This window comes from Centruroides vittatus, unplaced genomic scaffold (genome assembly GCF_030686945.1).
Source record: "Centruroides vittatus isolate TY-2023 unplaced genomic scaffold, ASM3068694v2 contig_926, whole genome shotgun sequence".
Taxonomy (NCBI): Eukaryota; Metazoa; Arthropoda; class Arachnida; order Scorpiones; family Buthidae; genus Centruroides; species Centruroides vittatus.
In genome coordinates, this window is record NW_027122612.1 from 2,028,428 (window position 1) to 2,040,406 (window position 11,979).

Below are 11,979 nucleotides of genomic sequence, written 5' to 3' on the forward strand. Positions count from 1 at the left end.
ATTTTTCGACCCGTCCGGATTCGATCCCGGGTCCCCCAGGGCGGCAGGCTGCTAACTTTGACCGCTCGGCCATCCGGCCGCTGAGCAAAATACATTAGTGTATATGTCGATAAGTAGTTTAATACTACTATATTTAATTTAACTGTATGTATCTCTCTCTATATATATATAGGGGAGACCGGGGCAACTTCGGCATGTTAAGAATAAGTTAAACTTTGTGCAATAAATACTGCTGTAAACTGAAATAAAAGCATTGTTTATTGTCTACCAGAATGTAACCTTACCATACAACTGGTTAAAATCAGTTTGGAAATAAAAATAATTATAATAATAACAACTTTATAGAGAGATAGCGATTGCCGAAGTTGCCCCCCATACCAGGGGCAACTTCGGCAACAGTAATCGAGCAAGACAGGGAGGTATATAAATTTGTGTTATTAACAATGTATACGTTGGAAATCACTATTAAAACAAAGAAATACTCTTCCAAAGACCTATTTAATATTATAACAACGAAATACAAGATCAAAGGCATATTTAAGTAAAGAAAATGTAAAAACAAAATTAATTACGAAAAAATGAAACAGATAATAAATGAAAACATTATAATGCAAGTTAAAAGCAATATAAAGTAAAATGAATTAGTGAACTCAAATAAACAGTAGAAATGAAATATGCTTAACAGCAAATTGTTTAAGATAGGCAACGCTGCCGAAGATGCCCCAATAGTGACGATTTAGAAACATTTAGTGGAACCCTGAGAATAGGGTACTAAGCCATGATCTGGTCACGTAAATAAGTTAATGTTTTATCCTTCTAACAGGAAAAGCAACTTTCGTTATTATGGAATTATAACAAAACATGCCAATTCCATATAAATGGAAGCAAAATATTACATGAAATTGAATGAAAATGACAATTTACTTGTTAATTCAACTGCGCTTGTTGGAGAAAAATACAAACACCCCACTCAACAAGCCACCAATAAAACTCAACTGCCTAACCTCTAAAGAGAGTCTCTTTTTATTTTGTTTCTAAAAAAATGCGATTGACAAACTTGCCCCGTATGCCGAAGTTGCCCCGGTCTCCCCTATATATATATATATATATATATATATACAATTCTACATTAAAAATCGAAATGTTTTGTCGTTGCGGAAACCGTAACAAACCCTTTATAAAGACTAAACTGTGACTGCCAAGTATGAAATATAACCAAATCAATCAACACGATCAAGTACTTTTCGAAAATATTATCTTTCAATTGATTTCATCTTAATTTTAAATTTTAATTTATTAATTAATTTTGATTGTACTTTTAATTATAGTTTTGTTTTCGGTGTAAAAACTAGAGTATTAATTATTTATAGTTTTAATTAACTGGCTACCTATTATTGATGAAATATTATTGATAAAATATGAAATAAAAATATTTAGTAACTAAGAAAAATTCATTTCCCCATTATTTAAGTTAGAAAATTTCAAAAACTTTACTTTTCGGACTTACTTTAAGGTCTAATATAAGTCAAATTTTATTTAGAGAATTATTCGAGATGATTCATATTCTGTATAGTACATTAATAGAGACGAGGAATCCAAAAATGCAACGAGAGTTCCTTTATATGCAAAAAATACGGGTCCATGTCTCAGTGGCGTAGCTAGGGTTCTCCGAGCACGATGCGGAACCACATTTGTGGGCCCCCGAAAATTTTTTTTCGGGTCTTTTTTTCCTGATTTTGGGGCCCCTATAAGCCTGTCGCTTTCCAGGGGCCCGGTGCAGACCGCACCTACCGCACCCCCCTAGCAATGTCTTCATTTACAATTACGGTGGAGTTAAAGCTTCCTAACGCAATTGATTATGATTAATTAACAAAATTTACGGGAAATGCATTGCATTCGCCTAGTCTCATATACAGCCAGGAAAGTAATACTGTATTGTCAAAATCGTTCGAATTAAAATCATTTTGTAATCAACCAAAGAAATTTTTAAAATTGATTTCAATGAAATGTCTAATAGAATTTTATATAAAGCATTTTTTCTAATTAAATTTAAAAGAGAATTCTTAAGACTATGTTGTTTTGATAAGTAACATTATATATATAATTATTAATTTTATTAATCTTCCATGTTTTAAATATTGAGTAAATATTTAACAATATAAACATAATTAATTATTTTAAAAATTATTATTTATTGTAAAAATTAATACAGTAATTGAAATTTCAGAGCATTCGAATTGGATGCTGGAAAATCGATTAGAATAATTTCGGATTCAACTGCTAAGCTACAATTTTTACGTGAATAATTTGGAAAAAAATAAAGGAATGGACGAATCTAAACAAGAATTTAGTGAAGTAAACGATGGTCCCTTTATCGACAAAAAGAATATTGTTGATCGACAAAGAAATGAAGCGGCTAGAACTATTCAAAGAAAATTCAGAGAATATCTAGAAAAAAATAATTGCAGAGGAATGAAATCATTTGGAAAAAGAGAAGCAGACATTTTTCTCAAATATCTGTTTGGTTCACAATCGGATTTTACCCTTTAGTAATAAAAATTTGGTACAAATGTTTTATTGTTAACTTGAAGGGTCAAAATTGAAACACTTTTAAAAAATAAAAGTAAAAATGCGCGTATTCTTGGAAATTAATCCTCTATCCTGGTTAGAGGGTGATACGACCCACAGTGGTTTGTAACTTTAGGGCGAAGAAAGAAGATACAAGTACGGGTCGAAAAGCTAAACTGGGTTAATTGAAATTCACGATCACGATTGAAACAAATGAATTAACACTTAGAGGAATTAACAATTCAAAGCCATTTATACCGAAGTTAGATACTTAATTCTCCCAACTTTAATTACTTTTGTAATTTCTGCTTTTGTTGGCGTGTTCATTTATTATTATTCAATTGAAAGGAAACAAGCAACTCTTCGCTTGCCCATCGTCATTTCCAGACGAACGACAACCCAGAACTCACCACGTGGAGGTGGCTGCCTCAGAGTTCCACCAAGAGTTGGAAAGAATGTCACTCCACAAGTGATTGACATCTCTTGTCAAGTTTCATTAGTCCTAACTCACACAATGAAAATATTTATAATTATTTACTATACGGGAGATGGAGAGGACAGAGAGCCCTCTCCATCTCCCGTTGGTGTCTGTGTGTCCCATTCCTTTAAGGCCTGCTCGGATGAAGTCAGAAGACGCCAACGGGAGGCGTCTACTAACCTCACCCGAGCGACCTTAAAGAAGCGGAACACAGAGAGCCCTCTTCGCTTTTCCGTAAATTACTGAAGTTTAGTTGATCACAGTTTTTCCAGGAAATCTGAAAGAAAAGAAAAACGCGGAACGTACGAAAAAAATTATACTTAACAATGGCCTCGTACAATTGAAAAGGCCAATAATACATTGTAACAATTTGTTACGTATTGTTAGATTATATTTCTAACAATGCGTGACGTGTTACGATCCCGTCATGTTTTTACGTCATGTGTTACGTGAAGCATCAATCGGTTTGGAATATTTCGAAAAGAATTATTTTATAAAAATAATAATTATTTAATAAATAAATAAATAAATATATATATATATATACATTTATTAGATATACAGTGGGTGATCGGTGTTCGAATTTGTAGTAGCATGTTGAATACGGTATACAAAGCTTTATATGTCTGAAAAATATGTTGTGTATATTTTAAATTCAATTTACTACAAATTCAAATACTTTTACACGATTCTGAGTTATTAAATAAATATATATTTAAACACAAAAAACTCTGTTGCTGTATTAACTGCAGAATTATTACATAAGGTAGCGAGTAACATATCACTTTCACGTTAGAAAAATCATAAAATTATAATTAAATAAACCCTAATTGCATTGTTTATATGTATAAACGTCTATAACTGTGTTATAAACGAATAAGCTACATAATACAAGCCAACATACCTGTACCGGTGTTTGTTTTGAAAATACGAAACAATGGCCACAACTGAATCCAATATTCTTTCTTTAAAATTTCTTTATGAAATTCTGCATTTGTAACAAGTATAATTTTAGACTTGCTTTAAGAATTTGAAAAATAGTTTATATCAGAGATTCTTTTATACTTTAAGTTTAGTTTCCAGCGACAGGGAATAATTCTTTGTGTTTGCTTAGCATGCGCCGCATGCTCGAGAGAAAGTTTTGACTGTCAATATACTTTTTATACGAGAAAAAATATGCCAATAATAATTTATTCTAACGTATAAGCTCTTTTATCATTTGTGTTTCCTTTTACATTGGCAGCTAGCGGCTAGCCGTTTTAAGTCAGCGCGATGCTTGCTTGCGGTAGCCGGTCAGCATACATGTATTGTGTACAGGGCGGATCTACATAAAGATTAATAGGGCTTAAGTCCTGGACCCCCATTATTTATCATAAATTTTTAATACTTTTTCATTATAATATATTTCATGTGTAGATATAATGGCCTTTATAATAATCCATACATTTTATTTACATCAAATAACGTTTCTGCCTATTGTTTAGTGCTAGAGACAAGCCTATTATTCTTATAACTTTCAGCATGTCCGAAAATTTTGGTCAGCTGTCCGTAATGAAATCCGGGTGAGCGACCGTATAAATTTTTCGTCCCGGATATATCGAGCGCCTGTTTCTCATAATCCGGACCAGATTGTGACCGTTCCATTGTGGACCTAGCCAAACTCACGATGGGCAATGAAGAATCTCTTTTCGCCCACAGGACAAAGAGTAAAAAACGAAAAAGAAAACTATTACTATACTTAAGCACCCGGCCGTTTATTTTATCATAAGTACTGTACATTCTATAATGTGTGGTTACGATAATGATTTTGAGAAATTTCCATCAAATTTATCTCTCAGTATTTTTTAAATCCATAATATATTTATTTGCGTAGATTAGAGCTTATGAGAATTGGAATAAAAATCGGAGGAACGAGACCATTTGCGACGAATACTGCAGATACCGTCAGGTGCGCCGCATTAATCTCGAATTAAAATGGCGTTCGAGAGAAAGTCAATACAGTCCAATGTATGTTGTACTTATTTTTAATGAAATTTTCAATTATATTAACTCTTTTCGGTAATCAACGTGCAATAAATTTAGTTTATTTTCGTTTATTAAGTAATTATTTACAAAAGTTAGGTTTAAGCGGCTGAAGTCTGCCGGCTCTTCCGCCAAATCATAGGATTTGAATAGAAATGGTTTAATTAAAATAATTTATAAAAATACAATAAATTCTTTAAATGATTGTAATTCGGCAAATTGATTTGACTGAAATAAATGAGATTGTTTAGGATAGAGATGTCACAAGTAATTTTATTGGATTAATACGTTTAATTGTTAATTTTGACACTTGCTTTACAGTTTTACAATTAATATTTATATAATGCATAAATTTGGGATATCTCATTTGAATGTGCTTGAATTTCCATTTATTTATGCTAAACATTTATTTTGATGTGCTCTTTTCTAAACAAATAATTTTTGCACACTGATAAAACTACAGAAGACAAGAAATATTGAAATCAACTTACATGATATTCAATATTATGATACAAAGCTATCCAGCAATGTTAATTTGTTGGCAATAACATTTATGTTAGATTATTATAGATCTGAAGATGAAAGAAGCGAAGAAAGCCATTTGGTTTAAAGCCAAAATTGTGTGTATCAGATCTTGGCTGTTAATCAGTGATTAATTGTGTAAAGTTTTAAATGGTAAAGTTATAGTTATAGATACTATAGACTTTTTGTTTGTAAGTATTGTAAATAATTCATATATGTATATAATGAATGAGAACTGTTAAAAAGTCCTAAATATAATCTTTTATGAGATATGGACTCCAAATTTTGCTGAGCCCACAGTGGTCAAATGGATAAAACTACTGAACACTACCTAATAATTAGTTGGTCATGGATTTGCATCGTACTAACAGTCACAAGGAAATTTTTGAATTTTCTCATTTGTCTAACACCTGAGTAGGGGATAGTTTCCCATACAAGTACTCCCAGGAGGCACTCTCCTTTAGCTAATTCCCCATGTGTTGTGTTGTCTTACCCCATCAATCCAATCCAAATTCTATATGATCAATTCTGTAATCATCCAATGATGATAGAATTGTTTGACACATACAGTAGTTCTAACAGCTAGGGAGCAGAAGTGAAATGGAGGAAGACTAGAGACCAAGAAGAGAATATCTGCATGGTATATGCAAGAAAGTGAAATGTTAACATATGAAACAATTGACTATTTAGAGACAATCCTTGTTTAAATTAATGTTTATACAAACAGTTCCTCTGCAATGGGTAAACACGTCGCGAGGGACGTCTGCGGACGGGATGCCTTTGCACGCTTTTTTATGGTCGAGGAGAACACTTTAATGTCTTCTGCTGGTGTTATGCAATGAGTGCTATAACTATAATCATTTCCATATCTGCTTGCTACGTATCTGCATATGAAGTTTGCAGCAATATGGCAACTTTCCTTTGTGTGCTAATTTTTATGGCAATGAATGTACAGTAAGACCCCACTTATTTTGGGGGATGCGTTCCTAGAGGACAAAGCACTAAGCAAAACAGCGTTAAATGAGGTCATTTTAACATAGAGTAAATAGGGAAAGGGAAACACGCGACCAAAAATAAGCAAATTTTACTATAATTTAAAGTTATTTTTATATTAATTTGCGTAATAATATATGTTAAATAACACATATACATATGCACACAGAAATGTAAAGTTCATTTTTTGTGATAAAGGTCCTGGCTTTTCTGAAATTCTTGTTTTTGCAATAAAGTCGTGTAGTTTCATTTGTCGTTTTTTTTTCTTTCCTTAAGCAAATGTCGGTAGCAGAAGATTGCATCCAAAATGCCTCGTTTTGCTTTTGCACTCCTTTTGAAATCTGAATCATTTGCTACAATTTGATCAACGATTTCGGTTATTGTTACCAAACTTTTATTAAGGAAATCTGTGGCAAGTTCTTTGGGTACTTCGTTTTCAGAATCTCTATTTTCCAGTTCTACACAAATTCCTTGTTCTGCCAGTTCTTGAAGGTTGCCATTGGTAAGGCTCTCACCAGAAACCTGGAGTAACTCCTCAATATCCTGCTTGTCTACATCAGTCCTGCCATATCGATTAGGTTGACAATTTGGTCAACCTAACGATATAGCGATAGACTCTTCTTGTTGAGAATTCTTGGATACCTTCAGCCATAACATCTTCCACACTCCATTCATGCATTTATCAGTTAATTCTTGCTAAGCAAAGCTGATATTGCCTATGGTATCCATGATGTAATATTTTTTCCAGAATTGCACTAAACAAACATAGATTTAAGGGAAGGACAGTGCTACAACGTATTGCCACCTTTTGCTGATTGGTTCATGTTTGGGAATAATTGTATTATATACGAATCAATGAAATGCTGTGTTAATTTGAATCAGCATAAATTTTGAGCATTTTTTTGGCTTTGAGCGGACCACGTTATATCGAATCAGCATTAATCGAAGCAGCGTTAAGTGGGGTCTTACTATATATACAGGTTACTTACCAATAGTAAAGATGGCTTAAATAATTGTGAGTTCCTGGGATATACGTTGTCCCATTAGTTGATTCCAGATTCAACAGACCATTAACATACATTGGCTTCTCTTACAGATCCCTGAATGCAAGAATTAAAGAACATATATATATCAGAATCAACAACTGTAGTGCCTTTTACTGGTGTGCTTCTTCTCTCTTTCTCTGTAATTGCAAACGTTTTCGAACCTCGTTGGGTTCTTCCTCAGGCGTAACGGAATTCTGTTCTACAAAATTTAAATATCCCTTTGAAGTTGATCGTTGATTTAGAAAAAATTGCGTTCTGGAACACTGTTGCGTGCAGCCGATGTCGTCATATTAGACTTGCGCGATGTAAGTATAGCGCTACTTCAGGGATCTGTTGAGAAAGGCTTCCCAAGCTGATGATAAGTTGACCTCCTTTTTAAAATTGATGCAGTGTGTGTTGCTGCGGGTGTTGAGTAAGATGTATATAGCTTCAAGCCATTTGAGGTGATCTTGTCGAAACGTGGAGTGAATAATAGCGGCACGGGTGAAAAGAGGCTCTATTTCTGGGTCGGATGAATAGACTGCTAGGGCGGTGTTTTGTCTATGGTGTAATATGTCCGCTTTGTGCTCATTAATCCTCGTTTGTATGTTGCGGTTGGTGGATCCGATGTAGATGGCTTTGCTGTTATCCCTATGGTCGGTGATGGGTATAGAGTATATTCCCGGAAGTCTGTTTCTATCCGGAGCGTCTTTTCCGTTCCTAAGCCACTCGAAAATCGTTGGGCATCTCCTGAAAGCTAAGCGGATGTCCTTTTTCTTCGCTATTTGGTAGTATATGGCCTTCAGTGCCGGATTGTAGGTGATCGGTATATATTTAGGTGGGGAACCATTGGAAGGAGGGGTGTGGGTGGGAAGAAGTCGTAGGACCTCAAAGTTGTTTTTGCGTGCAGTGTTGTGATATCCATGTTGCTTAGCTATCCTCTTGATGTGCCGCATTTTCGAGTTGAAGGCAGCTTGTGAGGAGGAATGGGTGAGGGCCCTTTTGAGTAATGCCTTAAAGGCTGCCATCTTGTACTGCGGAGGATCACAGGAGAATGTGGGAATGTATAGAGGTTCGGTAGATGGTTTGTGAATAGACTTGCGTATTGATGGAAGATCCTTCTATGGTGATGTAAATGTCCAAGAAGTGTGCTTGGGTATGGTGGGCTTGGTCCAGTTCTACTGTTAATCCATATGGGTTGTCGTTGAAGGTGTCAACTAAGGCTTGGATATTTGGGATGTCCTTCCATAATATAAGGATATCATCGATACACCTTTGGTAAAGGAGGATATGTGAGTGTTGAGAAGAAATGACTTCTGATTCCAGTTTTCTGACCACAAGCTCGCAGAAGTCCCCAGCAATTGAGCTTCCCATAGGTACACCCCGTTGTTGTTGGTACGTAATGCCGTTGAATTTAAAGAACGAGTTAAAGCAGATCAGGTGTGCCATTTCTAGGATGTTAGGTTGTAACGTGCTGTCTTGAGTGATGCTCATGAGTGTATCCCTTATTGCGCAAAATACCGGTGGGAGTTTGATAGAAGGATATAAAGATTTAAAGTCTAGTACGGTTATAAATTTCGGAGGTGTTGGTAACCGTTTGAGTATATTGGCAAGATCTTCTGGGTTGGTAATGGTGTGCGGATACCCTTGTTTCAGCACTGGCCCAATGTTAATCAGAGCCCAGGGTGTCCCCTTGTTAGAATGAAACTAGGCTTTTGCAAAAGATATTTGATAGAAAGAAATTATGAACAATCAAAGCTATAGAAATATATAAAGCTAAATTCAATAGAGGTTGCATTAATAACAACAACATTTCTTTATCATAAGCATGGCAGAACATTCTATATATTCTTAACGTATATACCTATGACACATTTATATTTAACTTCAGTTCCTATATTAATTTTAGTATTTTTGTTTTTAGGAAATTTATATTATTCATTGTATGTTCTTTGGAATTAAAATTAAGCACAAAATTGCTACAGAGAACTTATCATACTGGAATAATAATATTCCTGTATGATTTCCTTATATTATTCAATTTGATTTATTTATCATTTAGAAAGTAAATATTGATTTTTGTCATTTATTTAATCTTGTAATTTTCAAATTGTGTCATAAACCTATGAGACATCCGTGTAACATCAGTTCTTACGTTATTTTTTAATATTTTTATTTATAAAAATTTATATTAACTTCATTGTATTTATCATTTGTAAAGCTTGTAATATTTTTTGTCATTTATTTTATCATTAATTTTCAAATCATGTCATATTCTGTTTGGAATGTTTCCCAGTTTTTGAATACATTTATCCTTGTTCTATATATGGAACAGCTTTTTTAACTGAGGAAAGCTTCTTAATCTTGCCAAAAATGTTTGTAATTCCATTAAATACTATCTGCTGGAGTATGTATGTATGGTGTTTGTTTGTTTTAGTGTCAATTGACTCTCTGGTATTACCTGAATGTTGCCAAGTCATAGACAAACTTCCCACTAGTTCAAACTCCAGTTCCCACTAAATTTGAATGCCTTCCTACTAAATATGGCATGGTATCAAGCCTAAGATTGAGTATTCAAGCTCAGTAAGATATTAAAGATTCTTAGGCTTGTCATCTTAGGTTAATCAATAAAGGTATTATAACTTTTAACACAATGCTGTATTAATATAAAAATCAGTGTTACAAAATTTTCCACCAAGACTACTGTATCTTCCACTAAATTTCCCATGGTTGCTTCAATTTTCCATATTAAATTTAGTGAGAATCCATCAGTTATTATTGGCAATGACAGCATGCACAGATGTTTTGATCAACAGTCCAACTTGTGTTTTGCTGTGTCATTAATAGTTCTATGCTATCAAATTCATTCATGTGCCATTGAATTTACCTTACTTCCAATAATCTGGTAATTTCCTTAATTTGATATTATTCTAGCCCTGTATGTATCAGATTATTGATATACTGTATATAATTTTTATTAGGAACTTAGAAACTTATGACAAAAGACTGATTGTTTTCTAATAGTCAAAGTTCCCTTATCAAAAAGGTTATTTTTGAGTTCTTTGGAAATCCTTGGAAATTTTACCTGATATTTATACTATTGTTGACTTTGAACCCTATGAAATTTTGTATTATGGAGATTATCCTTATGAATTTTGCAAATTTTTAAAATATTAATCTTTATTCCCCTTTAATAGTTAAATCTAGAAACACCAATTTTGAATTTTTTTTTCTTCTATTCAAACTTTACTTTGTTATCAATAATATTTACTGAATGACATATTCTGAACCAATTATGATGTGTAGATGACAAAAACTAACAAAACACACCTTAATTGATTTAGAATTTGTCATTAAATACATCCCGGTGTGGTGAGTGGTTGTTTAATATTTACTGAATTTAATATATTACCTGCTTTATTTTTTAACATATTATATAATATAAAACAGCCATCAACATATATTTTAAATAGTATAATTTCTGATAACGCTTTGATTTTTCTTACTTTTGGTCTATGGATATCAAGACTAATTCTGGAAGTTTGTGCGTAGGCCTGAAACTTGAATTAGTCAGGATATCCATAGACAAAAGAAATCGAATCTCTTTAAGTAATGGAATATTTCATTTTGTCATTCTTCAGGCATATTTGGTCTGTAGTGTCCTTCTGAAATTATTTAGTTCTTATAAGTTAATACATTAGTTAATGTTCATCTTATATTTTATGAAGTGAAACATTGTGCAAACATGCAAACACCATATTATATATGTATTTAGAAAAGTTATATGGGATACTATAGTACAGGTTTCCCAATGGGGTTAGTATTTACTCCTTAGGGGTCAATACAACTTTGCAAATATTAAAAATTTTGCTCTTAAATAAGTGTGGGAAGATGCTTCTAAAAGTTTTGTAAGAGACTATGGCATATATATATTTATATATAATATATATAATATTGAAGGGGATCAATGAAAACAAATTTTTCTAAAGTGATCAATATATGAGAAAGTTTGGGAATCCCTGCTATAGTGTACCTGTATTAACAAAATAAGCAAGATATTGTACACATATAGTTAATTACAGGTAAAATGCTTATTATACTGGTATAATTATTTCTCTATTATGATTTATTATTTTACTACTCAGACACCTTATACCTCTGAGAAATTATTAATTTACTAATGCAAACGTTTTCCACCTGTTCCACAGGTCATCTTCAAGCAATTTTTTACTTCTGGAATGTTATCTCGTGCAGATTCGAATATATATGCGCACGATACTTCAAATTTTAAAAAACCATTGGAACATTCCATGTAAAATATAAAATATAAACAATAATAAAAAACATTAATACAATTAATTAAATAAACAT

The 11,979-nt window shown here is 33.0% G+C and overlaps 1 protein-coding gene across 3 annotated transcripts in view; it reads left to right on the top strand.

Moving 5' to 3' along the window:
- The first annotated feature begins 4,955 nt into the window (after positions 1-4,955).
- LOC136984685 (uncharacterized) overlaps positions 4,956-11,979 on the top strand; it is a 66,672-nt gene continuing 59,648 nt past the window's right edge. For all 3 annotated transcript variants that reach the window (XR_010882221.1, XM_067281761.1, XM_067281763.1), the window contains exon 1: positions 4,956-5,053. The gene's annotated coding sequence lies outside the window, so the exon portion shown is untranslated. The remainder of the gene's footprint in view (positions 5,054-11,979) is intronic.